Source organism: Vipera berus (genome assembly GCF_964194415.1).
Source record: "Vipera berus genome assembly, chromosome: 3".
In the NCBI taxonomy this organism is placed as follows: Eukaryota; Metazoa; Chordata; class Lepidosauria; order Squamata; family Viperidae; genus Vipera; species Vipera berus.
This window is the reverse complement of record NC_138204.1, coordinates 101,912,883-101,928,403: the sequence shown is the minus strand read 5'-3', so window position 1 is coordinate 101,928,403 and position 15,521 is coordinate 101,912,883.

The following is a 15,521-nucleotide window of genomic DNA, read 5'->3' as shown; positions in this document are numbered from 1 at the left end:
ACCAATCACTAATTGATGATAAAGCAGCAGCTTCATAATATAATTTAAGATTAGGCATTTTAAGACCACCTCTTTCACGTATATCTTGCATTATCTTAAATTTAACTCGTGGTTTTTTCCCTGCCCAAACAAATTTATTAATACCTTTCTGCCATTCCTCCAAATTTGAATCCTTTTTAAGTATAGGCATCATTTGAAACAAAAATAAAAATTTTGGCAAAACATTCATTTTTACTGCTGCAATTCTTCTCAATAAGGATAATTGTAATTTTCCCCAACCATCTAGCTCTTTTTGTATTTTTAACCATAAAAATTCATAATTATTTTTGTATAATTTTACATTTGAAGCCGAAAGATATACCCCCAAATATTTAATCTTTGTAACTATTTCAAATCCCGTTGACTCTTTTAAAACAACCTTTTGTTCTATAGTCATATTTTTACACAATATTTTAGTTTTTTGCGTATTTATCTTAAATCCAGAAACTTTCCCATATGACGTTATTATCTCCATCAATTCTACAACTGAGTAAGTCGGTTGACTTACTGTAATAACCAGGTCATCTGCAAACGCCCTCAATCTATAATCTTGATCTCTTATTTTAATTCCCTTAATTTTATTTGAGTCTCGTATTTTAATCAATAATATTTCCAATGTTATTTCTTTACTGTTGATACTTGATCGTAAAAAGCAGAAGCTATCCAATACTTAGCATATTTTCATTTCAAAATTCAGTGGTTTTCTCCACAATCAGTGTAAAGACCCACTTCAATCTACATCTTAAGAAAACAGAACTCTTGGAAGCCGTTTCTTCCAACAGGAATTTTTATTAAGAGAAATTGACTGAAGGCATGCTAGACAGGATTTGGGGGATTCCCCCCACCATTCAATGTTTTAAAGTGTTCCCAAGCAGCCCCCCACCCACAGTTCTTCCAGGGGATTCAAACCGGCAGATTTCTAGGAAAAATAACATCAGTCCAGCTATATCGGCATGATCATTCAGTCCTCTTATTGCACAGATTTCAAGCGTTGCATCTTTCCCCCTCCCCTTTTCCTTCACTGTTGGTAAAGAGAAGAGCTTCAGAGAGGCTAGGATGAAAGGCAGATGGCTACATTGTTATGGTTAGCAGACCCGAAATGAATCAACAAAAGGTTACTTTTTATTGTATACAGGAAGTGAAAGTAGTAAAACCCCCAGGCATACTCCCTCCCCATTTTTAGTGTGACAGAATCCAGGAGATAGTAAGGATTGTTTTTTTTAAATCAGAGAAGATAGATAGAAATGAAATATAACTGGATTCTGACAATCAGGCTGTACATTCAGCAATAAATTTCCCAGTTTATAGAAACTTTCTCAGTGACTAGACTCAGAAACCAAATTCTACTGCTAGTAAAATCCACTGTAATATGAAACTCTCCATTTTTTCCAGCTCAGTTTAAAATTTAAGCTATAAAACAATAATTTTCATGTCAATATTGAACAATCTACTTTCTTTTAAATAATGGGAATTAGAAAAATGGGGAAAAATTAAAAAGAAAAATAGGAATTAATGTGAAAATTTATTCTGAAATTCAGAAGAGAACAAGAGTAATGATTTTATCATGAAAATGGTTGAGAAAAATATCTCCTCCTCCTCCTCCCATAAAAAGTAAACATGGACATTTTGCCACAACATCTGCAAATCTTCCTTATGTTTGACATCTTCTTCCAGAGAATCATCATCCCTGGAGCAGTTTTCCTCCTTTATCAACAACATAGAAGAAGGAGCAAAGGCTTCCTTTCTATATTTCTCCATCCTCTCTACCTTCTCCACACAATGAACAAGAATTTATTAGGATGATGGTTGAGTTAGATTCTCTAAAGATTTTCTATCACTATTTTCCCATCCATTCAATAACATCTTACATTATATGATTTAAAACATGAAAAGCATATAAGGTCTAGCTGGGGATTCTCATCACCTTGCCAGTGTGTGTGTGTGTGTGTGTGTGTCTGTGTGTCTGTGTGTCTGTGTCTGTGTGTCTGTGTGTGTCTGTGTGTGACTGTGTGTGTCTGTGTGTATTATCTATATATCTATACCTATATCTATATATCTATATCTATCTATATATCCATCTCTATCTCTATCTCTCTACCTACACACACACACACACACATACACACACATATATGTATGTATATGTACTTTATGTCAACACTGCTAAAATCGGATGTTCTTGCTTTGACAATATATGAAGATGCAGCCAATTTCCCCTTAACTTGTGTGTTACTTTTAGAGTTAGAATTACATGATACTGAGGGGAGGAAGAAGAATGTGTATGGGAATTAGTTAGACATAACAACATTATAGTAGAGTGTTTTTCAAGGTTGTTTGAAATAAGAGATAATAAGAAATGGTGGGGTGCAGAACTGGAGGGAAGCTCTACATTTCAAACTAATTGGAGAATGTGATTTATAACTGTTAATTAGAGGAGGGAATTGTGCTTTTATACAATTTGTTTAGGGGAGGGGAATTCAGATTTTGGCTTTGACCATGTACATGCCGATGCCATGCTACTCAAATAATGATTCTTTAAGGTAAACAATGCCTCAAAGTTCTTTGAAGAATTTCATCTGTTGGAACCATGACATTAAGCTGAAATCTACACACTTTCCAAACTATCTAGGGGTCCAGAGCCCCAGTCGCTGTCCCTAGACTTGGGGGATAAGCTGACAAAGATTCGGGGAAGATTTCATCATGGAAATTGCCTGAAGCCAGATTCCCAGCAGCAGCTGCCACCCAAAGGGGGAAAGTGACAGGCAGCAAGCCAGTGGAGAAGGAGCTTTTGCAGGCCTCCCAGCTGGGATAGCTGATCTGGTCGTCAGATTGGGACAAGCCCAAAGGAGACTCCAGATGCCTTGAGATGGCCTTGCCATCCTCAAAGGTTCAAAGGCAGATGAGGTGGAGCACTGAAGACTTGGGTGAGTGGAAATACTTGTCTGCCACTTGTAGTCAGTCAGTGGAAAATTTGGCAGAAAAATTTGAAGAGCTAGACATGAGAAGCGGAGAACAACTCCTGCTGAGATCAGACAGCTTTCCAGCCCCTGAAGTCTCCTGACAGGGCCTCTAGCCCCACAGAGAGAGAGAAAACCCCAGTCTGGGGCCCCTGCAGCAATGGAGAGTTTGGCAGCCCCTGAAGGTGGAGGGTCAGCAACCTCTGAGCTTGCAGCAGCTAATAGAGGCCTTGCAACAGCTTTGGGTGGTGCAGGAGCCAGGAGATCAGCAACTGGTGGGAGGACAACCACAGCAAGGAGGTTGGTCACTACCCATGAATGCACAGCAACCACTGAGGGGCCTGCAAATGAGGGACATCCAGCAACACTCCACTCCAAGGCTGCATGGGGCCCTACAGAAATTGAAGATAACACAGCCACTGGCAGGTCAGCAGCAGGGGAAATGGCAGCAACCCCCACATATCCAACAACCATTGAGAGGTCTAGAGCAGCAGAGGGCACCACAACTCCCCACTGGCCAACAGCAGGGAGGACAACAGCAGCCCTCACCCAGACAGCAACCTTTGGGAGACCTCCGACAACTCGGGATGTCAGTACTGCTGATATTGCAACCACAGCAGGGGAGGTGGCCACAGCCCCTGAATGTGCAACCCCTGGGAATATGGTAGCAGCCAGGATGGGGCCAGCGGCAACTGGGTGGAAAACAGCCACAGTGGGGAGCCCAGCAGCCATTGTATTGGCAGCCAAGGTGGGGCCAGCAGCAACTGGGGGTGCAACAGCCACAGTGGGGGCCCCAGCAGCCAATGATTGCTCCACCTTTCAGAGCAACCTTCAATGGGGACCCAGAGAAGCTATTTTTTTTTCTCAACCAAGTGCGCTCTCATTTGAACCGCTGGGCCTATCTCTACCTGGACCCATGTGCTATGGTCGATATGATTGCGTCCATCTTAGAGGGAGAGGCACCTGAATGGCTGAACAATTTATATAACGAGCAAGCCCCCAAATTGGAGGACCCCCACCTCTTCCTCCTAGGACTGAGAGAAAAATTTGAGGACCCATCCATTGCCCTCAAAGCAGAAGAACAAATCCAAAAGATAAAACAAGCCGGCAGGCCTGCCTTGGAGTATGTACAAGAGTTTTGCAAGTTAGCCAGTTGGATAGAGAGGTGGCCTGAACAGTCCATAGTCCATCAGCAGTACCTGATCAGCTGCAAGAATGGTACCAGACAGTGGTAAGACTAGACATTCAGCTCGCCTGCTATAAGAAGCCTCCCCCACCTGAAGCTGAGCCAAAGCCAGAGCAACCCAAACTGCAAACACCCCTCAAAAAACTTCCAACTGCTGCGACTGCTGAAAGACCCAGGGTCCCTGCAGGCCCGCCAATCAAGTGCTTCTGATATGGTCAGCATGGACATAGAGCAGCGAAATCCAACTGGATCACACAGGAACTGGTTACCCAGGTCACATCCCCCACACAGGCGAAGACTGGGACTCAGGATGCACCCGCCCCTGCTCTACCCTCTTTCGACAGCGATGATGGAGAGAATGACCCAATGATGAGTTGACACATCCCACAATTCTCACTGCCTGCCAAACTCATAATCCCTAAGTCAGGGGCACAGGTAGACTTAAAATTGCTAGTCAATTCTGGATCCTCCCAATGCGTCTTTAGCTTGCCATTTGCCATGAAAATGGGCATACGAGGAAAACTGCTCTCCGAGCCCATGAAGTTTGAGCAAGCCAATGGATCCCTGATGGAAGGGACTTTAGTCACACAATTAACTGAACACCTATGCCTAGAAATAGGTGACCACTGGGAGTCTATTCGCTTCCTGGTGGCTCCAAAAATGACTGAGGTTGTGATCCTAGGATTAGCCTGGTTGGACAAATGGAAGCCATTTATCTGGTGGGAGAAAGGAAGAGAATTGTGAGACTACCTATAGGGCCTAACCCCTCCACTGATTCAACAGATGTTTAAGGACACTTTAGGCCACCTAATGAGTGAGCGCACATGGCTGCCTCACCACCACCAGGCGAGCCACTCATCCCCAGCAAGTACTGGGACCTAGCGGAGGTATTTAGTGAGAAAGAATGTGATGCCCTGCCTCCTCACTGACCCAATGATTGCTCTATCAATCTGTTATTGGGAGCCAAACTGCCACGACTGAGAATGTATGCTATGTCGCCCCTTGAAATGGAGGAGATGCAGCGATACATGAATAAAAACCTAGCAAGGGGCTTCATTGAATGGGCCAAGTCTGCTGTGGGAGACCCTGTGTTGTTTAAAGAAAAAAATAGGTCTCTTCATCTCTGCATAGACTATAAGACCCTAAACGCAGTGAGTGTAGAAAATAAATACCCCCTCCCCCTCCTGAAAGCATTACTAACCCACCTGGCTAAGGGGAGTCTCTTCATTAAATTAGACCTGAGAGAGGCATATTACCGGTTGAGAATAAAGGAGGGAGACGAGTGGAAAACTGCCTTCAACTGCCCCATGGGGAGCTATCAGTTCAAAGTCATGCCATTTGGACTGCAGGGGCCCCCAGTTGTATTCATGCAGTTGATTAATGAGGTCCTACATGATAATTTATAGAAAGGGATTCTGGTGTATCTTGATAACATCCTGATATACAGCACGAATATAACTGATCATATAAAGCTGGTGAGAGAAGTGTTAAAGAAACTATTGAATGCCAAGCTTTATGCCAAATTGTCAAAATGTGAATTTCACCAGACTTGATTAGATTATCTTGGCTACAGAACTTCCAATGAGGGCATTGAAATGGACCCAGCCAAAGTGAGGGCTATAATTGAATGGCAGCTCCCAAAGACTCACAAACAGCTCCAAAGCTTTCTAGGTTTTGCCAACTTCTGCCATCAATTCATCCCCTCCTTTGCCAAGATTGCCCTACCCCTTACAGAACTACTCAAAACAGGCAAAGGAGGAGGGAAGCCATGACTGGGCCAATCACTAGCATGGATGAAGGGCTGTCAAACAGCTTTTGAGAATTTAAAAAGACTATTTGCTGTTGAACCAGTCCTAAAGCACCCCTGCCCAGGGAAGCCCTTTGTAACTCAGGTTGATGCCAGTGATGTGGCTGTCGGAGCTGTATTACTGCAAAAGAACAAACATGGGGTCTTGCAACCCTGTGCCTACACCCCTAAAAAATTTACTGAAAGCGAAAGGAGATGGGCAATCTGGGAGAAGGAGGCCTTCACAATTGTTGTTGTTGTTAGCTGCAAAGTCATGTCCGACCCATCGCAACCCCATGGACAGTGTTCCTCCAGGCCTTCCTGTCCTCTACCATCTTCTGGAGTCCATTTAAGCGCACGCCTACTGCTTCAGTAGGCATGCGCTTGAAAGAGGCGGTGGTGAGGCCTCTCCTCAAGAAGCCTGCCTTGGACCCAGCTGTATTGAACAACTTTCGTCCGGTCTCCAACCTTCGCTTTCTTGCGAAGGTTGTTGAGAGTGTGGTGGCGCATCAGCTCCCTCTGGTCCTGGATGAAGCGGATTATCTAGACCCGTACCAATCGGGTTTCAGGCCCGGGCACAGCACGGAGACGGCATTGGTCGCACTGGTGAATGATCTCTGGAGGGCTCGGGACAGGGGTCATTCCTCTGTTCTAGTCCTATTAGACCTCTCAGCGGCTTTCGATACCATCGACCATGGTATCCTGCTGCGGCGTCTCAGGGGATTGGGAGTGGGAGGCACGGTTTTACAGTGGTTCTCCTATCTCCAGGGACGCTCGCAGTCGGTGTTGACAGGAGGGCAGAGGTCGACCGCGAGGTCTCTCGTTTGTGGAGTTCCTCAGGGGTCGGTCCTCTCGCCTCTCCTGTTCAACATCTACATGAAACTGCTGGGTGAGATCATTCGTGGCTTTGGAGTTGGGTATCATCAGTATGCTGATGATACCCAGCTTTTTCTTTCGACCCCAAACCACCCCAGTGATGCCCTCAACGTGATGTCCTGTTGCCTGGAGGCGGTTCGGGTCTGGATGGGGAGGAACAGACTTCAACTCAACCCCGACAAGACCGAGTGGCTTTGCATACCTTCATCCCGGGTCTATTCGGATATTCCATCTCTTATTACCCTATCTACGGGGGGTGAATTATTACCCCCCGTAGATAGGGCTCGTGTTCTGAACCAGCCCTCTTCTCGCACCCCTAATCAAAAGAAGAGTCTGGAAAGCGTCCAAGGCTAAAAGGCTTCTGCCAAGATTTAATTACGCAGTTAACAAAAACACAAGAGCTTGTCTTCTCAAGCGGAAAAAGGTTGCTTTCAGCAACCAGCCCCTCCCCAAACACTTCTTTTATAGAGAGCTCAGGGCGTGGTCTCCCTGTGCCTCCTCCCGAGGAGTCCCATAGTCTTTCTTTGTTTGTCCCTGCTCGTCTGCCTCCTGCGTCGGGCGTCCTTGAACAGGGCCAGCTGTGGGTCATCCTCCTCCGCACTCTCGGGCTCACACAGCTGAGAAGAGGTCCCCGGCTGAGGGCTCTGCAAAGCCTCCAAATCATCATCATCAGCCGGTTCGTTTCCCTCCTCCCCCACATCTGAGTCCTCCGATACATCGGAGCCGGCTGTCGGACCCACAGGCTGGCCCTGAGTCACAACAGCTCGCAACTTGGGAGTCCTCCTAGATTCACGACTCACCTTGGAAGATCACATGGTGGCTGTGACTAGGGGGGCTTTCGCCCAGGTTCGCCTGGTGTGCCAGTTGCGGCCCTATCTAAGCCGGGATGATTTATGCACGGTCACTCACGCGCTCGTGACCTCTCGTCTAGACTACTGCAACGCTCTCTACATGGGGCTTCCCTTGAGGACCACCCGGAGGCTCCAACTGGTACAGAATGCAGCCGCGAGAGTTGTGTTGGGAGTCTCCCGATACTCCCATGTCACACCTCTGCTCCGTGAGCTGCATTGGTTACCAGTTGTCTTCCGGGTGAGATTCAAGGTACTAGTAATGGTGTTTAAAGCCCTACATGGCAGGGGTCCGGAGTACCTTAGGGAACACCTGCTGCCGGCGTCTACTTCCCTCCGCCCTGTGCGTTCCCACAGAGAGGGCCTCCTCAGGGTGCCACTGGTCAGAGAATGTCGACTGGTGGCCCCCAGGGGGAGATCCTTTTCTGTGGGCGCCCCGGAGCTGTGGAACCAGTTACCGGTTGAGCTCCGGACGACGCCCGATCTTCGCTCCTTTTGCCGCGATCTGAAAACATACTTGTTGGAGCAACCCGGCCTGGCCTGAGGGGGGATTGGTGGGGTTTTTATTATTTTTATTGGGGTTTTTAGTATGTATTAACTGTATTTTTAATTGGGCATGTATTTAATTACTTTTTATATTTTGTAATTTCTGTGTTTTATTCTTGCCCTGTACACCGCCCTGAGTCCTTCGGGAGAAGGGCGGTATAGAAATATTAATAAATTAAAAAAAATTAAATTAAATTAAATTCAGTGACTCCATCCAGCCACCTCATTCTCTGTCGTCCCCTTCTTTTCTTGCCCTCAATCTTTCCCAGCATTAGGCTCTTCTCCAGTGAGTCCTTCCTTCTCATTAGGTGGCAAAAGTATTTGAGTTTCAACTTCAGGATCTGGCCTTCTAAAGAGCAGTCAGGGGTGATTTCCTTTAGGACTGACCGGTTTGAACGACTTGCAGTCCAAGGGACTCGCAGGAATCTTCTCCAACACCATAGTTCAAAGGCCTCAATTCTTTTGTGCTCAGCCTTTCTTATGGTCCAACTTTCACTGCCATACATTGCAACTGGGAAGACCATAGCCTTGACTATACGCACTTTTGTTGAGAGGGTGATGTTTCTGCTTTTTAGTGTGCTGTCTAGATTTGCCATGGCTTTCCTCCCCAGGAGCAAGCATCTTTTAATTTCTTGGCTACAGTCCCCATCTGCAGTGATCTTGGAGCCCAGGAAAATAAAATCTGTCACTACCTCCATTTCTTCCCCATCTATTTGCCAGGAATTGAGAGGGCCGATCTTTGTTTTCTTAATGTTAAGTTTCAACCCAACTTTTGCATTCTCCTTCTTCACCCGCAACAAGAGGCTTTTTAGTTCCTCTTCACTTTTTGCCATTAGAGTGGTATCATCTGCATATCTTAGGTTGTTGATATTTCTTCCAGCAATCTTAATTCCAACTTTTGATTCATCTAGCCCTGCCTTTCTCATGATGTTCTCTGCATATAAGTTAAATAGGCAGAGTGACAGCATACAGCCTTGCCGGACTCCTTTCCCAATTTTGAACCAATCAGTGGTTCTTTGTCCGGTTGTCACTGTTGCTTCTTGACCCGCATATACAGTAGGTTTCTCAAGAGACAAATAAGATGGTCTGGTACTCCCATCTCTTTAAGAACTTGCCACAGTAAGTTGTGATCCGCACAATCAAATGCTTTAATCAATGAAGCAGAAGTAGATGTTTTTCTGGAATTCCCTAGCTTTCTCCATGATCCAGCGTATGTTGGCAATTAGGTGGGGGCTATTAAACTGGCGACACTATCTAGAAGGGAGCAAGGTGCCTTTTGAAGTATGGACAGGTCACAAAAATCTAGAAGCACTGAAAACTGCCTGCAAATTGTCCCCAAAGCAAGTGCAGTGGGCACAGTACTTAACCATTTCAACTTCAATTTAAAGTACATACCAAGGGGAAAAAACTTCCTAGCTGATGTGCTATCGAGATTGCCCCAGTACAAAAGCAAATGTGAAGAGGTTAATGAGATGATTATCTCCAATCCACAAACTGCTGCTCAAGTCATGCCCCGCAGGGCCCCTAATCCTGATGACCCTGGGGCAAAGAAAATGAAACAAGAGCTCCTCACTGATCAATGGTTCAAAGGCAATCAAACCTCCCTAACATGCAGGGATGGTTTGGATTACAATGGGGGGGAAACTGTATTTGCCAGAAGCCTTCCATCTTAATGCTCTCAAACACAGCCATGACATAAAACAGGCTGGACACTTTGGATATTTAAAAACTCTACATCTCATCTACCGGCAATTTTGGTGGCCGGGGCTAAAATGGGATGTGGGAAACTATGTCAGGAGTTGTACTATATGTGCCACCATGAAAAGAATTCCAGGGAAGCCCCCTGGGTTACTGCAGCTGTAGCAGACCCTTCTCAACCATGGGAAGAAATACCTATGGACTTTATAGTAGACCTACCTGAGAGTAGAGGAAATACTGTCATCTGGACTGTGATAGACCTGTTTTCGAAGCAGGCTCATTTCATCGCCTGCAATGGACTCCCATCTGCCCAATGACTAAATTGTTCCTGAAACATATCTACCAGCCGCATGGTGCCCCTAAGCAAATAATTTCAGACAGGGGGGTGCAGTTCACAGCGAAGTATTGGAGGAACTTTCATAAATTAATTGGATCATCTCAAGGCCTATCATCTGCTTTTCATCCATCTACCAATGACACCATGGAATCCGCTAACAAGATGGTGGAGCAATATCTCAAATGTTATGTTTCATACAAACAAACAAACTGGGCTGACCTCCTCCCTTTCACAGAGGTGGCTTACAATAATTCTGTTCACAGCAGCACTGGCTACATGCCTTTAGATAAGCCAGAGGAAAAGAGTTCAGCTCAATACCTGAATACCCTCAGGTGCCCTCCACTCCCCAGAAACTTGATCAATGGGTGAGGGGGTGGGAAGAAGTTTGGAGAAACAAGAAAACAGTTTTAAAAAATACTTCTGAGACCTATAAAAGGTAAGCTGATAAAAAGAGGGTTCCCCAAAGAACATTCCAAGCTGGGGAAAAGGTGTCACTGCACATTTTTTTTACTTCGTCCGAAAAGCTCAATTCTAATTGTACATTTCCTTCTGTTCTGCACCTGTGTTGATAACCTATCTGGTAACCATAGTGAATGTCATGTGGTCTAGCTATGTTATGAGTTAGTTTTGCTGTGTGCGCAAGCGTAAAAAGTTTTCTAGTTTTTGTCTTTACATTTTTCCTTTTACTGTCTGATGAGAGAGGATGTAGTCGGTTAGCTTTCTTTGTTTATATATATTTTTCTCAACCTATTGCTCAACGCACAGTGGATCATGTATGCAGGATTTTAACTGAAGAAGAGGCACTTATGCAAGCCGTGCCACATTTAAGGGAACCACCTGCATCAAAAGCTTCAGCGAGGCGTCCCTTTCATGGAAGGACCTATGTTCCAAGGATGCCAAGATGCTATATCTGCAATCGTGTGGGACATGCCACCCGGGATTGTCTCCAACGATTTCCAGCACCCGTCACGTACCAGCCCAGAGGAACAGATTCCTGAGGAGGCAGAGGTAGAGGCGGACGACAAGGTCGTGGTCGTGGTCCCAGGTGTGATCCACAAGCTCCACTTGCCACATTGGTTGTAACCAACGATCCACAGCCTCAACCAGAGTATGACAGACGACTTCTTTGGACTTTGGACAGTGGAACAGCATTACATGTTACCTACAGAAAAGAGCTGTACACAGAGATGCATGAGCGTGAACTTTACTCTTTTTCAAATCATCCTGTTCAGGTCATGGCAAAAGGAACTGTTTATATTGAAGAGCTTGGTGCATCCATTCCCGACGTTTACTACGTTCGGTCTGCCAATAGTAATTTGCTTAGTCAGAGTCATTTGTCTAGGGTTTCTAAATTTCAGGTACATCACCTTGAAAAAGCAAGTTATGTAGTTAAAGATGGAGATATTGTTGCTGAAACCATGTTGATTGGTGGTGTTTATTATATAAAGCCAAAGTCTAAGCCGCAAGAGCAGGCAAGTATACAAGCTCCAAAAAGGGAGAGCAAAGGCCCAGTGAGAGATGTCCCAGAGAGAGATCCTGTTGCTACTCCAAAGGCTCCTAAAGCTAACAGGAGAACAAATAAGACACAGGTTGCTCATGGCAAGCCTGGGGTTCCTAATAAACATGCTAATGTTGAGAATTCACTAACAGGTAAACTTTTGCATTCCAGGTGGTATAGAAGATTGGGTCATGCCAGTTTCCATGTTCTGAAGAAGATGCCAGAGTTCGCAAGAGGTTTGGATCTAAAGGGGTGTAAGGTGTTCTTGGACTGTGCTGTCTGCAAGAAAGCCAAATCCAAAGCAGCAGCAATTCCAAAACGCGCTACACACCTGTCAACACGAATTTTTGATTTGGTACACACTGACATAGTGGGTCCTTTTACACCAACAGTTGGTGGTAAAAGATATTTCTTGACAATTGTTGATAATTACTCTAGATATGGATATGTATTTCCTATGAGAGGAAAATCTGAGACCTTTCAGATCTTTAAAGACTTTGCCAATCTTGTCTACACCCAATTCGAAGTCAACATCGCCAGAATTCAGAGTGATCGTGGTGCTGAATTCATGTCTCAGCGTTTCCAGGACTGGATGCATAAGAATGGGATAGTACATCAAACTTCAGCTCCTTACACTCCGGCGGAAAATGGAGTGGCAGAATGCAGAAATGGGGTTCTGCAAACCATGATGCGTTGCCTACTTGAAGATGCTAACCTCTGTCTCCCATACTGGGGTGAAGCTATTAAATACGCTAATCATATCATCAATCGTACTTGGAGTAGTGTAATAAATCAGACCCTTTATTTCATGTTATATGGACACAAGCCTGACCTCTCCATATTTTTGGTTCATATGCTATGGTGAATATTCCCTTGGCCCAAAGAAGGAAAGGGGGTCCTGCAGCAAAAAGAATGAGATTTATGGGTATTGATGATAATTTAAAATGGAGCAAATATATTGACTCTCATCATGTAATAGTGATTTCACAATCTGCTGCTTTTGAGGAAGATGCTGACTGGTCCAGGATTCATTCTAATGATCCTGGAGTTTATTTTCCTAGAGATAATGCTGCCGATGTCTCGCAGCCTCATGATCAAGATCCACAGGAGGATGTTCCTTCCACGAGTTCTTCTAAACCTACTGTTCCATCTTTGCAAGCCGCCGATGCTGCTGCTGGTGATGATGACGAAGACGATGACGAAACGGAAGAAGAATGGACGGTTGTTCTGAGACGTTCCAAGAGGGCCACAAAGGGGATTCCTCCAAAATGATATTCCTGGCAAGTAACAAAAGCACCTTTACCATTGATTTGTAATGTTACACTTCCGCCTGAGAAGTTCACACAAATCAAACATCTTCCTGAAGCAGAGCAAGATAAATGGATGAGGCAATGCAGGCTGAAATGGACAGTCTAAAGAAACTTCAAGTGTTTACACCTGCAAGTCCTCCAGCAAACAAGAAAGTTATTGGCACTCGATGGGTCTACAGGATTAAGAAGAAGCCAAACGGTGAGTCGTTGTACAAGGCCAGACTTGTAGCCCAGGGTTTCACCCAACGTTATCCTGAGGACTATACAAATACATACTCACCCACAGTGCAGACTGAGAGTGTGAAAATTGCCTTAGCCACTGCAACTGCCCTTGGTTTGAAAGTTTTCCAGTTCGATGTTGAAACGGCTTATCTACACACTGACCTAGATGAAGACATCTATGTGAAAGGTCCTCCAGGTTTTCGACAGCAAGAAGGGGATACCTGGTTTCTACACAAAAGTCTTTATGGTCTGAAACATTCTGGTTTAATGTGGTACTTATGTTTTTCTGACAAACTAAATTCAATGGGCTTTATTAAGTCTGCAACAGATGAATGCGTGTTCACGAAAAGATCTGATAATGGGTATGAGATAATTCTTGTTTATGTTGATGATATTGTTTATATTGGACCAAATAAGCAGATGAGTGAGATTTTTGCTAATGCTTTACAGCAGTTTTTCACATTGAAGTCTTTAGGACATATTAACACTTATTTGGGTGTTCAAGTTGCCAAAACCCAGAAGGGGTTTAGCCTCCCACAAGAAGATACGTTTGAACAACTATTGCATCACTGCAACATGGAGGATGCTAAACCAGTGAGTACACCCATGCAAACCGATTTTCACAACTTGACACATGAACCGAGTCCTGAGTTCGAAGATCAAACACTTTATCGCTCAGTCATTGGGTCACTGCTGTATATCAATAGTTGGACTAGACCCAACATTGCACTTAGTGTTAATCTCCTATCACGACACGTAGGCAAAGAAAACAGTTTCATTGGACATGTGTTAAGAAATTGTTGAGATACCTAAAACACACCAAAGACATGAAGTTATTGTTAGAACCTACACATACTGACTATGCAGAGTTATGTTCTTATGCAGATTCAGATTGGGCAAGTGATAAGAAATCACGGAAAAGCACTTCAGGTTATATGATGTTTCTAAACGGATGTCCTGTTTACTGGTATGTGTGTAAACAGAATTTTGTTTCTTGTTCCTCTACAGAAGCTGAGTATGCTTGTGTTTCTGATGCATGCAATTCCTTAACCTGGTTTGATGCTTTAGTCACAGATATCTGGACACCTCCGATTTGACCGATCACTGTGTTGGAAGACAACGAATCTGTGGTTTACATAACTGAGAATCGATTTACAGGTTCCAGGTCTAGACACATTGACATCCGTTATCAAAACATAAGACAAGTAGTTAAACAAGGTTTTGTGAAACTGCAGTATGTGCCTACACGTGATCAAATTGCTGATATGTTAAACAAACCATTACCTGCAGTCCAACACGAGTATCTGCGCACGAAGATGTGCCTTACCTGAATCTTTGCTTTGCTGACAAAAGAAGGGGATGTCACTGCATGTTTTTTTAGTTCGTCCGAAAAGCTCAATTCTAATTGTACATTTCCTTCTGTTTTGCACCTGTGTTGATAACCTATCTGGTAACCATAGTGAATGTCATGTGTCACAGCTTTGCTGTGTGCGCAAGCGTAAAAAGTTTTCTAGTTTTTGTCTTTACATTTTTCCTTTTACTGTCTGATGAGAGAGGATGTAGTTGCTTAGCTTTCTTTGTTTATATATATTTTTCTTTTGTGATTAAAGGCTTTTAATAGAATTAAAGGCTTTTAATAGAATATGCGTCAGGCCTTATTTTCCTTCACCCACACACATTATGCATCATCTGAAGCACAGTCCATCGCCCTCTGATAGGAAGAATTATTCCTTGACAAAAGGTTTATCTGTCGATTAAATATTTACACCTCAAATTACCCAGTAAGAAATTGGGACTGAAATTCTTGGGGCCTTTCCCCATTGTAAGGATCATCAACCCAGTCACAGTAGAATTGAAACTCCGTAGGCTTTTAGGGAGAGTTGACCCTGTCTTCCATTGCAGCTTGCTGAAACCTTTTGGGGCTCCACAAGACCTCCCCCTAAGAAGCCACCCGGGCCCTTCATAGTGGCAGGTCAGACTCACTGTGAAGTGAAACATATTCTTGACTCTCGAATTTTTAAAGGGACATTGCAGTACCTACTACAATGGAAGGGATACTCGTTGTCTGAAGCCACTTGGGTGAAATCTAGCAATGTGAAAGCCAACAGACTCATCAAAAGGTTTTATGAGAAACACCCCAACAAACCGAGAGATAGTCCCCAACATATCCTTTTGTTTAGATTAAAGGATCTATCCTTTTTGTAAGGGGGGGCAGATG